At 42.6% G+C, this 13421-nt stretch overlaps 1 protein-coding gene across 3 annotated transcripts in view; it reads right to left on the bottom strand.

Annotated features, from left to right (window-relative positions):
* The window catches only part of LOC129726578 (homeobox protein E60), a 183100-nt gene that overhangs the window by 8407 nt on the left and 161272 nt on the right, over positions 1–13421 (bottom strand). The gene's annotated exons all lie outside the window — the stretch shown is intronic.

A 13421-nucleotide genomic window follows, 5' to 3' on the forward strand; every position in this document is an offset into this window, starting at 1 on the left:
AGTGTTGCCAGATAGAATATTTTTGTTTTTCAAAACTAAATTTGCATTTTTCGGCAAATGCAGCTAATTTTATTTTTAATTTGATGATTTCATTGTATTTATCGAAAAATGATACGTAAGAAACACTTATCACCCCGTGGTAATCTGAGCCAATCTCGATATATAACATTCTTTCGAAAAATTAATTACGAAATATTCTACTTATATCTCGAGATTGGCTCATATTACCTCGGAATGATAATTGTTTCTTATTTGAAATTTTCAAAGGAACATGAAATTATAAAATTTAAAGTAATAATGGCTGCATTTGCCGAAAAATGTAAATTTAGTATTCAGATACAAAAATAATTTATCTGGCAACACTTCCGGTCAAAAATTATATTTTTTCTGGATTCCTTGGTTTATTTTCTTCAAAAATCATCTATCAGTATTATTTGGACATCATACGTCTATGAATTGTAAGGAAAAGAAAAAAGAGATTTTGAACAAAAAATGCGTGACTTTGCAATAAACAGGGGGATACCACAGAGCGGGGGAATTCCAATCGACACCAAATTTGGAATTTTTCCAAAGTGACACTAGATGAATAATTCTCCGACGGAGCTTTCTTACGATGCCGGAACAAGAGCGTAATACGGCCTTCACGTCGACTTTTCGAAAGCATCTGTTGATTCTACCCAGTAGCGTAGCTAGGGGGGTGCAGTTGGTGCGGTCCGTACCAGGCCCACCACTTAAAGGGGCCCCAAAATCTCGCGAACACCGAACCGGTCAACTTGCCCAACTGAACTCAACCTCATGTATTTGTGCTCGCCACTCTGCCCTCGTGATCCACACGGACAGAGTAAACGTGATACCGATGTTCATTTTTAACATGATTTGTATTCGACTGACGCCGAAGTTCAATGTTTTCCGATCGCAGAACGGTTGTAGTAGGTTAGGGGCCGTTCCTAAACCACGTGGTCATAAAGAGGGGGACGGGGGGGTTTTTCAAAAAATCCACGAGAGACCACGCATGGGGGTGGGGGGGGGAGGTTAACGAAATGACCACGTGGTCTTTTTTTCCTGACTTATAATTTATTGTTGCCACCAAGTCAAGAATGAAGCTTTTGCATTTTAGAAATATCGAAAGTACTGAAAATTTAATAATAAAAATGTAAAAAATTTAAGAGAATTTATGGCACTTGACAAATGAAAAGACCACGTGGTTAAAGTTGCAAAGGGGGGTGGGGGTTGCCAGAAGACCACGAAAGACCACGGGGGGGGTACGGGGGGTATAAAAAGCGATTAAAATATGACCACGTGGTTTAGGAACGGCCCCTTACCTAGGTATCCGCTGTAGTTGTTTACGCGCAAATTGGTAGCCTAGGTATCCACTGCAGTGCTGTCGATTTATGTCAATTATGTCGGAATTCTTCAAACTTAAAGCTAGTTTTTGGAAATTTAAGGTGAACATTTTGAAAATTAATATATTCTTAGTGTAGTGAGTGATTTTGTTTAGTGATTAATACAAAATGTAGTCCGCAAATGACGAAAAAAACTTTGGTTGGCTGCTGAATGAATCCCGTTGTAGCCCTATACAGCAATGGGTAGATTTCGTTTTCTTGGTTAGATGAGAGCAGTTCTCGCTGAAACCGTCCCACTGGTGATATGAGGTCTTTCAAAAAGGATATTTTTATGTCTAAATGATTAAAAGCAGCGAAAAAATGAGAAAACCACTATGGTTAGTTCATATTGATGGACCCCTTGGGCACAAATCGGTTAAACGGTTTTTACAAAAATTGATTTTTGAGCAATTCTTGACCTTTTTATTGATATATTTCTCTCAAATTTGTCATTGAACCCCCTGCAACCAACACATCGTTTTCAAGAGGAATGATAGAGCTTTCATTTGATGTAGAAAAAAATTGGCCGCCATCTTGGATTTCATCTAAAAAACGTATTTTTGAGCCAGTTTGCAACCACCGATTTTGAATTTGAAATCACCATTGGGAAGCTGAGAGAAAATGCTTTAAGATACGTCCAAAACATTAGGTGAGCATTGAGTTTACATTGTCATTCTGGTCACTTTTCAAAATCGACCTTTAAACAGTACAACGCATGACTCGCGGCCAATATCAAATCATGCTAAGCCTGTGGTGTGTGTCTGTGTGTAGTGTATATTAGAGGCCATCCATGTTCCACGTGGACAGATTTTTAAGGATTTTGTTACCCCCCCCCCTCCCTTCGCCTCCCCCACAACTTCTCATATAAATTCTCAAAATTTTGTATGGACCGTGGACATCACACAGACCCCCCTCCCCAAAGTTGTCCACGTGGAATGTGGATAGCCCAATGTCTGTGTGACTTTGGGTCTGTTCACAAATTACGTAAAGCAAAAAAACGTATGTTTGATCCCTTTTCACTGCATTCACATAGTTTAGTTCTTCACTCCCTCGCTCCTCTTTGAGTGTAACGTAATTTGTGATTAAGCTTCTCTACGATTTTTTTGCTAGAACAAAGTTTGGTTCCCTGTACGGAGGACAGTTTTCGCGTGTTTAGTAATTAAACAAATTGATGTTAGATGTTGTTTTTGCTACTGTTAAATACTGTTGTTTTCATGCATTAAACTTTGATAGTAGTTTAACTTAGGTATGGTATACCAAGGTATAGTATGAATCAGGTATATCCCGAGTAATCTGAAGAATATTTGTGTATGCCAGCGTGAATAAAGTAAGAGTAGAATCATCACTTTTTTTATCCCTAGCAAATTCTTATCGACGAAAAGGGTACGTTTGCTACCTAACGAAATTCAGCCAATTGATTAAAGGCTATTCAAAAATTACGGTGCGTGGGTGCACTTACTACCTGTGAACTAGGAATACTAACTGTCCACATTATACGCACACCACAGGCTCAATATATTGCGTTGCTTTAATATTGGACGCGAGTCATGCGTTGAACTGTTTGAAGCTCTATTTTGAAAAGTGACCAGAATGACAAGATAAACTCAATGCTCACCTAATATTTTGAATGTGTCTTAAAGCATTTTTCCTCAGCTTTCCAATGGTGATGTCAAATTCAAAATCGGTGGTTGCAAACTTGCTCAAAAACACGTTTTTCTGATGAAATCCAAGATGGCAGCGAGATCCAAGATGGCGGCCAATTTATTTTTCTACTTCAAATGAAAGCTCTATCATTCCTCTTGAAAACGATGTGTTGGTTGCAGGGGGTTCAATGACAAATTTGAGAGAAATAAATCAATAAAAAGGTCAAGAATTGCTCAAAAATCAATTTTTGTAAAAACTGTTTAACCGTTTTGTGCCCAAGGGGTCCATCAATATGAACTAACCAAAGTGGTTTTCTCATTTTTTCGCTGCTTTTAATCATTTAGACATAAAAATATCCTTTTTGAAAGACCTCATATCACCAGTGGGACGGTTTCAGCAAGAATTGCTCATGATCGAAATAAATAAGTTTTTCAGTGTAGATGCCCGACTATAATAACAAATTCAGAGATTTTAGGTAAGTTTTTGAGGATTTTACTTCATGAGATATCTAAGTGAACTAATAAGAATCAATTCCATGGATTAGTTGATTGGTTTAGTTAGAAAATATGCGTTTTTTTCTTGTTTTCAATTGAGTTTTCGTTTTATAATTATGGGCTGAGATGAATAATGGAACAGTGCCCCTATCTGTGTTGCTGTGTTTTTAACAGAAAACAGAGCGAAGGAAATAATCCGCGTTCGCGCATGACTATATAATTTGTGATTTTGCCAATTAAGAAACACGATCTAAATTAACCTTATTTTAGATTTTGCGGAAAACGGAATAAATAAGTATAAAAAACTAAATTTTTTGTTTCTCTCAATTCCATTCATGAAAGAAAAAACTGCCCAGTCATTTTCATTGGGGGCCCACATTTTTATTACCGCACCAGGCCCACCAAACCATAGCTACGCCACTGATTCTACCGATCACCAAGGAACATAAAATCCCAAAGAAATCCTAGATTGGACGACACTGAGGTTGATTCGTTAAGTTGTGTATTTGGGGTACAAATAGAGTCGAGTGGTAGTTCAAAAAAGCTTGTAATGAGAGGATATTTCATCTGACCAAAACACATACTTTTCATCGATATGGTGTTTCGGAAGAAATGAAGTCATAAATTTGTTTAAACATTCGTTCTGGTATACATTTTGATAGATAGCCAAGGCTTGAACCATGATTTAGACAAAAAGGAAAAGTCCTTTTCTGTCCACAGCCGGTCTTTCACTACCTTCCTGGCGGATTATTATTGAAGTTTACAGGAAAGTATACACGCTTGCGGAATACATCATAAACAAAACAAAATATTATTAAATAACGTAAAGAGGAGAGAGAGAGAGCTTTCATATACATGCTCGCATTTGTCTCTGAGCGTGTTCTTTGTGGAGTACGTGACCCCCAAAAAAATCCAAATTTTTAGTTTTCACCTGTTAAAGTATGTTAAGGTCTGCATTACTCCTACATAAAATACGCAAAAGTCGCTTTCTTACACGAATTTACGCAAATTTTTAAGTTCACACTATTTTGATGCACATTGGTGGAATTCAACTTAACGCGAATTGTCTTGAATAATTTCTTTTATCAAATCAATTGATTGTCGGGTGAATTTTTAAAATCAAGTATACACCTTTTACCTGCCTCAATAAGGTTTTATTCCTCATTCTCGATCCGCAGTTTGATTCAATTATGCTCTTTGATCTTCTTTGAAGATATTTAGCAGACATCACTGAAAACTAAAGTTTTTTACAAGGTTTTCGGTGCGATTTTTTGGTTTCATCAAAATTCTATCTTATCAAAATGTTCCTAATATTGCTTTTCTGTAAATTTCTCTTTAAGTTTTGTCTCAGATGGCAAGGGATTGAGAATATACTGCAATTGATCAATATGAAGTAGTAAGCTAGGTTCAGACATGCATTGTATAATTGTATATAAGTAATACACTAAAACCGTTTTGAATGGATTTTTTACGTACCAAGTAACCCCACAGCGTGAAAAACGATATTAGTGTCTTATGGTTCAACAAAATGTGCTAAAGATGTTTTTTTTCTGTATTTCTTTTTTTTTTCAAAATAAAGCCTTTACACAATGAGAAAAATAAGCATTTATGTAGATTTGAAAAGCGATCTAAAGTTCCTTTCATAGGGAAAAAGTCATTCGTAATCGAATAACTGTTTAAAACATTTGCTTCTGCTTGATTGAACTTCTCACTTTTGTTTATTTTCCAGTTTTAGCACCTTTTGGCCCAGTGCTAACCCAGTGCATGAAAGGATCGCAGCTTTCCGGCTTTCAAGGTGGGTGGTCCGAAACTTTTTCCCCACAGATTCCGCTACTTATTATAATTGTCGGTTCGGCTGTTGCCGCCGCGTCCCAACTGGGCGTGCGGTTTCGCACATGTTCTGATTCAGGCCCCCGTCCGTCTCCCGGTAGTGCCAGAAGCCGTTTTGCCTTCGCACGGTTTCCAATGATTTATCTCCTTGTTCATAATCTGAACTTCTGGAAGCGAGCAGCTTGGCAGTTTGCGTGCGACGACCCACGATGGCGAATCCGACCCGAGCGGGGTCCGGCCGTTTACGTTGGTTTACCAACGGAAGAAGGATGTTGGGAGGGGGAGTAATGCGAGAAATTTAGATAAAAATATACACTTCAAGACCAGACTTGCCGGCTGCCTGCCAGTCGGCAGCAGATGTGATTCCTTTGTCCACCCACCGCATCTTGGCGATCAGCAACGTAAATACGGCGCGAAGCGAATGGAGGCATAGCTTTTAATTGAACTCAAAATAATAACCATCGTTTATTAAATCAAAACAACAATTAATTGGTCCGGGCTGACCGAGTTCGGAATGCTAATTGGACAGATAGCTGTGTGCAGTTCCTCCGCTCCCCACCTCGGGCTCGGGTTTTCGGAATGGAGTCGTAGCTTGCTTGAGATATTTCACCGGAGACCTGCGGAAGGACCACCCACGTTGCGATCGGGAAATGTGGCTTCCAACTCGGCCGACACTTGGCGCTCGTCAGCTTTTTGTCCATGAATGAGCAATTTATGTGGCCGTAGACGAAGACACAACACAGATGTGTGAGATTTTTTTTTGCCTGTCATTTTTGCTCGCAATGTGTCATTGTCAGGGGAAGCTAAAAGTGGGCCAGTGGGATCAGTGGGAGGAAGAGGAATTGTTTTTTTTTTTTTAAATTTTGGCAATGATAAAGGTGACAGGTTGGCTGGTCAGAGAGAGTTTGTTATATTTCTTTAATTTTCGGAATCGAAAGCCAAGAAAAACAATTTTTTTGAATCAGACTGAAATTGTCTTGCAATAAAACTCGGAAATATCTAAAATTGAGTCTGAAACCACTTTTTGGAAGACTCAAAGACAGATCTAACTTAAAACTTAAATAACTCCGAGTAGATTATTAGAAGGACAAATGCGTAGAAGAGTTTTTTCATATAATATGACCCTTTATCACAGCCCCTGAAATATTCACAACAAGGAACCTAACGCTTTTTATTTGCAAACCATTTCTGTTGAACAATTTGCAGAAAAAAATATGAAAACAATTTCTATTGAATCACAAACAATGTACTTTACCTTACCTAGCAGGCTAGAGCCGGGGTGGCTCGTGCTGTATCAAGCTGTTAACTTTGATCAGATGTGCAATGGGGATCTCTCCTAGCAGCGCGTGCAGCTCATGGTTCATGCGTCTACGCCATTCTCCGTCTACAGTCTGTACTCCACCGTAGATGGTTCGCAGCACCTTCCGTTCGAAAACTCCAAGGGCGTTGAGGTCCTCTGAGAGCAGTGTTGTCGTCTCTTGCCCATAAAGGGCTACCGGTCTGACTAGTGTTTTGTACAGTTTCAACTTTGTACTGCGGCGCACTCGATTGGATCTCATTGTCTTACGAAGTGCAAAGTAGGCACGATTTCCCGCTTGAATGCGTCTCCGGATCTCCCTGCTGGTGTTGTTGTCAGCGGTCAGCGATCCTAAGTACACGAACTCGTCTACCACCTCAAGCTCATCGCCGTCTACGGTGATCCGGGGTGGGAGGCTGACATTGTTCTCCTTGGAGCCTCTTCCCTTCATATACTTAGTTTTCGACTCATTGATCAGCAGTCCAATGCGCTTAGCTTCCGCTTTCAGTCTGGTGTAGGTTTCCTCCACCGTCGCAAAGTTTCGTGCTATTATGTCGAAGTCATCAGCGAAGCCGTTAAGCTGAACCCGTTTCGTAAAAATCGTACCACTCGTGTCGATGCCCGCTCTTCGTATAACACCTTCGAGGGCGATGTTAAAAAGCAAACAAGAGAGTCCATCACCTTGTCTCAATCCTCGGCATGACTCGAAGGGACTCGAGAGCATCCCCGAGACACGCACGTAACACATCACACGGTTCATGGTAGCCTTGATCAGCCACGTCAGTTTATCCGGGAAGATATCCTCGTTCTCGTGCATGATCTGCCATAGCTGTTCTCGACCAACTGTATCATAGGCTGCCTTGAAGTCGATAAAAATGTGATGCGTGGACACGTTGTACTCACGACATTTTTGCAAAATCTGTCGGATTGAAAAAATTTGGTCCGTGGTTGCGCGGGCTCCCATGAAACCCGCCTGGTACTGCCCCACGAACCTCCTTGTTAAAGGTGGGAGAGTATTTTATATGCAGCGTTGACAAGCGTAATGCCACGATAATTGCAGCACTCCAGCTTGTCGCTCTTCTTATAGATGGGGCAGACGACTCCCTCCATCCACTCTTCCGGCAGTTTTTCCTCTTCCCAGATCTTGGAAATGACCCAGTGTAGTGCTCTAGCAAGCGTTTCTTTACCATGTTTGTAGAGCTCGCCCGGCAGGCCGTCTTTGCCGGTGGCTTTGTTGTTCTTCAGCCTCCCAATCTCCCGCTGAATTTCGTGGAGATCGGGGGCTAATACCCGGTCATCTACTGCTGGCACTCCCGGGTCCGTTCCAGTTCCGCTTCCGTTTGTTGCATCGCCATTCAGATGTTCGTCGAAGTGCTGCTTCCACCTGTCGACCACCTCGCTGTCGTTCGTGATGAGGTTACCTTCCATATCCTTGCAAAAGTCGGCTCGCGGCACATAGCCTTTACGGGATTGGTTAACCTTTTCGTAGAACTTTCGCGTCTCATTAGCAGTGAACAGCTCTTCTAGCTCTTCATGGTCACGATCCTCTTGCTGGCGCTTTTTACGTCTCAGGATCGTGGTCATATCGTTCCTTGCCCGTCTGTATTTGACCAGGTTCACTCTCGTCCTTACCCTCAGGTAATTTACCCGGTTTTTCTCTGACACCGCTGCCTGGCATTCCCCATCATACCACTCGTTTCTGCCACTCGGCGCCTCTGTTCCTAGTGTCGTTGTCGCGGATTCCCTAATGGCCGTGCGGATCATGGTCCAGCCATCCTCGAGAGAAGCTGCGCCGAGCTCCTCTGCCGCGGGTAGTGCCGCTTCAAGCTGTTGTGCGTAGACTTTGGCAGCTTGCGGATCCCGTAGCTGCTTGATGTTGAGCCGCGGGGATCGGCTCTGTTGTGACGGGTAGACAGTCGACAATTTTGAGCGCATACAAACCGCCACCAAGTAGTGGTCCGAGTCAATGTCCGCACCTCGGTAGGTGCGTATGTTGGTGATGTCCGAGAAAAATCGTCCTTCGATTAGCACATGGTCAATTTGGTTCGTTGTTTGTTGGTCAGGTGATTTACAAGTGGCTTTGTGGATGTCCTTGCGGGGGAAAAATGTACTTCGGTCTACCATTCCTCGGGAAGCTGCAAAGTTGACACATCTTTGGCCGTTGTTGTTCGTTTCGGTGTGCAGACTTTCGTGTCCGATCACCGGTTTATACAAGTCTTCCCTTCCGATTTGAGCGTTCATATCCCCGATGACGATCTTGATGTCCCGCTGCGAGCAGCCGTCGTAGACGTCCTCCAGCTGCGCGTAGAAGGCTTCCTTTTCGCCATCGGGTCTTCCTTCATGCGGGCAGTGCACATTGATGATGGAGTAATTGTAGAACCGGCCTTTAATTCTCAATACACACATCTTGTCGCTGATCGCCTGCCACTTGATCACACGACTTTGCATCTTGCCCAACACAATAAAGCCGGTACCCCGCTCATTTCTTGTGCCGCCGCTCTGGTAGTACTGGGCCCTGCGGCCACACATCCTTCGTACAGTTTCTCCTTTCCGACAAAGCTCCTGCAGCGCTACGATGCCGAAGTGACGGGGTTCCAACTGATCCAGTAGGATCCTGTCGCCACCCGGGATGTTCAGCGATCTACAGTTCCATGTTCCGAGTTTCCAATCAGTGTCCTTTTTTCGTCGCCTAGGTCGTTGCCGATTGATCCGGTTCTTCTTCTTCTTGATTATTCTTCTTGATTATTCCTAGTAAAGTGTTTTTGCCATGCTACCTTACTAGGGTGGCGATGGCTAGTCTCGCGACGGGGTTGCCGTCTTAGATTTAGCTGGCGAGACACCGCGATTCATGATTCAGCCGTCCGCTCCGGGTCAGACGCTGTTGTACGCCGCCCCTAACATGGGGGAACAGCCGCGTACGTTCCCCCTTCCCAGTCAGCATACGACCAAAGTTTCCACCGGGGGTTGGTTACCCGATCTCCGCTAAGGTTACTCGTATTCCGGTCGGCACCACGTGGAGGTTGGGATAGGAGTTGCTGGACAGAGGTGAGTGACCACAATAGGGTCTCAGGTGACACGTGTCCAACCATTTACCAACACAAACAATGTACCTATCGAAAAAAGTAATCACCTGAACTGACAGCTAAGCGTAGATATCGTCTCACATCTCTTTACTTGCTTCAAGAGATGGTAGCGCGTAGTCACCATAACCTTGTTCCCAATATTTCAGCTCTGTTGAAAAATCAATTCCGACTTCGGGAATAATGAAAATAAAAATATATCACATTCATAATTAAATTACTGTTTTGTCAAACAAATTTGGTAAGATATCCCAGATCTGCTTTTTTTGGCCAAAACATGCCCGTTAATCATCCGACCGACATCGCCAGCACGACTTCTCATTACCATACGACTGAAAGGTAATTTTCGTTCGCCATCCTCGCTCGGACCCCGGAATTCGTCAACACGTTCGCTAATTACGGGTATATGTATATTCTAAATCATCCTAACGATTCGAATAATGCCACCCATCAGTCCTACCGGGCGGGACGCGGTGGCACTCGAGGAGCAGCTTCTTCGCCACGTCCGAAGTGATCATCACCATCGCCGCTGTTGACGTCGCCGTTTCGTCTGAATGGGCACGCAATGACACTTTAAATTGTGAGATTCCATCGCCGCCGTGGTTCTCTGACGCCTGCCAGCTAAGCGAGAGTGGTACGTATTTTGATTTTAATTAACATTTTAAATAATTGTTAATTGAGCGTAACAATTATGGAAGTGTCGCCGGGTTTGTTCGTGTGTGGCGCGGTCAGCTCAGCTCTAACCATGTCTTTCGGTAAGGATGCAACGAACGAAGCATATACAAGAAGGGGGGGGTGACTTCGACACGGATCTACCGTATTCGGACCGACAGGACGTTGCCTGCCGTGGCGAAAAACAGTACCAACCGTGAATGCGCTGTGAATAATTTGAAATTAAGAGCACCGGCGAAAACGGATTAATTAAGCACGCTGCTGCTGCTGCTGAGGCAGTGTATTCCGGATTCAGCGAAGACATCCAGAAGGATTGAGACATGTTTGGAATAGTGCGTACTTGTGTTCTTCTCCCGGCGGACCGTGCAAGCGGCGGTAATGATGCGAATTTTCCATGCGCAGAGAGCGCAGTTTTCCCTCGTGCGGGTGGCTTCGCGCTTGTCACCGAGCCACGGGAAAAAGCGTGGTAATTGTTGATTTTTCTCCGTACGCGGTGTGTGGTCCTGTCCTAGGGCGCGCAAGAGCACGCCACACGGTTTGACATGGTGAAAATTAATTGAAAAAGGAAACCGTAATTATTGAAGTTGACGTTTTGGTTTTCCGAGAGAAAGTGGAACACGGGAGGTCATTCGCGCCGTCTGGAGCACCGCAATTGACTGTGAAACGGGACCGGGTCTTATGGTGCTTGCCGAAAAGGGCAAATCTCAATAACAGCGTAACAGCAAATAAATGAAGTCATTCTTCTTACAATCGACTACACTCGCGTCTCATTCTCAGTAGCAACGCAGATCGAAACTGTTTGAGAATTTTTTTAATTAAAAGTTCAAACAATTAATTGGATGATGGAAAACTCATCTCATGGTGACGGGGCGCTTTTACTTTTCGCGGCACATATTCGATTACACGTATGTCTCAATTTAAAACTATCTCTGCATACATTTTTTGTGATTGTTGGGAAAGTGACTGTAAATTGAGATTACAAATAAAACTTTTTAACAGAAATAAACCCGCTCCAATCCGAAACCTATTGCGTTAGATGACAGAACGATACACCCACTGCTGTGTGGATTAATGTGCTATTGGCTCGATTGTGTAGCCATCTTTGCTCCATAGCTGGCCGCCTAGGACAATAATAATTTCCGCCCCATGACGGCCCACCAGCGTAGTCAAATTCGATACTTCCTGCAAACGCGATGAAATGCTAAACAAAATGTGATTAGCAAAGGCACTGCAAAGCCGAACCGTTGATTAATGTTAACGATTTGTATAACAACTGTGTTTAACATGGCGAGTGTCGCAAAACGTTACAATCAATCGGCCAGGCAAGCGAGCAAAACAATCGTTCCACCGCAATCGAATCTTGATGCAGGCAAAAATGAATAAATATTGTAGAGCCTAAACACTGCAACACATCACGATTTTAGCGACAAAATGCGTAGGTTTCAACGTACCGGAGCTGCATTCGGTTAGCCCCCAGAGTGGTGAGAATGAGCTGCGAGGCTGAATAATGAACACGGGATTTCTGCAATAGTCAGATAAAATCTTGTCTCTCGTGTTTTCGATTTGCCCCGGCGTTGTGTTCCATTTTCCATAAGCCAAAGCTATACGAACAAGCATCGGATCGATGTTGGCCCGAGATAAACCAGTTGGCATGGCGTAATTGGGCAAGAAGCCTACGACTGATTAATGGCGAAGGCATTTCTCACTTTAGGCAAATTAAGAAATAAATTTCTCATTTTAGTGCCCATTAAGCATGCGATAATTGTCGAAATTCTTCCCCAAAAGTGTAAAGTCTTCAACCGGAGACTAACTCCTACGGAAGAGTCAAACCGATGTATTAAATTTCTTCCACTTCCCATTTGTGGCTTTTCAATGGAAAAGGAAGCAGACGCCCATCGTGCTCAAGAGCAATTAAAGAAAACCCCAAAACATTCTCATTTCAAGTCGCTCGAACTGTTTCGAAATCTTGCTTGCTTCTCGTACGAATTCGTTAGTCTGCTCCGTAAGTCGTCTGCTAGTCTAGGGGCTAATTTTGAATTCGCAAGTTATTTGGAGTGAACCTCCAACCTCCACTTCGGGGATAGGATGCTGAGTTGAAATTAGGCAAAATGACTCTTTAAATTTTCGGCAACCCATCGTCGACCCGTCGAGCGTCGGGGGAAAATTGTTTCGTCACCATCGGCTTCGACTTCTGCTGAAGGTAGGGAGAAGAAAGGGGGTTATTTAGGCATTCAAGTCTCATTTTAATTTTCTACTTTGTAGAAAAAACGGTCCGTTTCTTCGATCCGGACTTTCGATTCCAGCTGGGGTCGATGAGGTGAACGTTTTCGCTACGATGGGTGAGTCTGTGTCTGCATAACGTTGGCTCGAGCGAAGTGAGAGATAGTTATTTGAAATTTCGCGTCAATTATTTTTCGTAGCTGACTAATGGATGTTATCTACCGATCATCTGTTTCGGTGACGCAACGTAAATCTGATATTATTGTAAGCACTTTTAGATGTGAAAGGTTAGGTTTATTTTCATTTTTGTATTACAATTTTATATAATATTAAATATTAAACAAAAAGCAGATCATTATTTTTGACGAAAATTAGTCAAGACATTTAGGAAAAATATCAAATTTAGGCAGCAGTATTGTAAATATAAATTACATTTTTCGAAAAATGAGTGTATTTTGATTTCAAACAAAATAATTTCATCGTTATTTTTCACATATCGTTCATTTGACACGGCAAATAATTTCATCGTGTTTCTGAAAAAATTTTACCGACGATCGAATCGTAACAAACGTAGTTGATAAGCTTAAACAGCGATTCATTCTTGTTCTAGAGTTCAATCGTACTAGTTTTATTTCAAAATACCACATTTTTGGTGACGAAGATAAACCAAGGTAGGAAAATGAATTATGTAATGCCTCCGGAATTCAACATAGGAGATACCTGACCACTCTATGAAAAACGCCTGGAGAGATTTTTCGTGGCATAAGAAATCAATGAAGAGGGCGACAAACGAAGTGCAGTT

This window comes from Wyeomyia smithii, chromosome 3, assembly GCF_029784165.1.
Source record: "Wyeomyia smithii strain HCP4-BCI-WySm-NY-G18 chromosome 3, ASM2978416v1, whole genome shotgun sequence".
NCBI lineage: Eukaryota > Metazoa > Arthropoda > Insecta > Diptera > Culicidae > Wyeomyia > Wyeomyia smithii.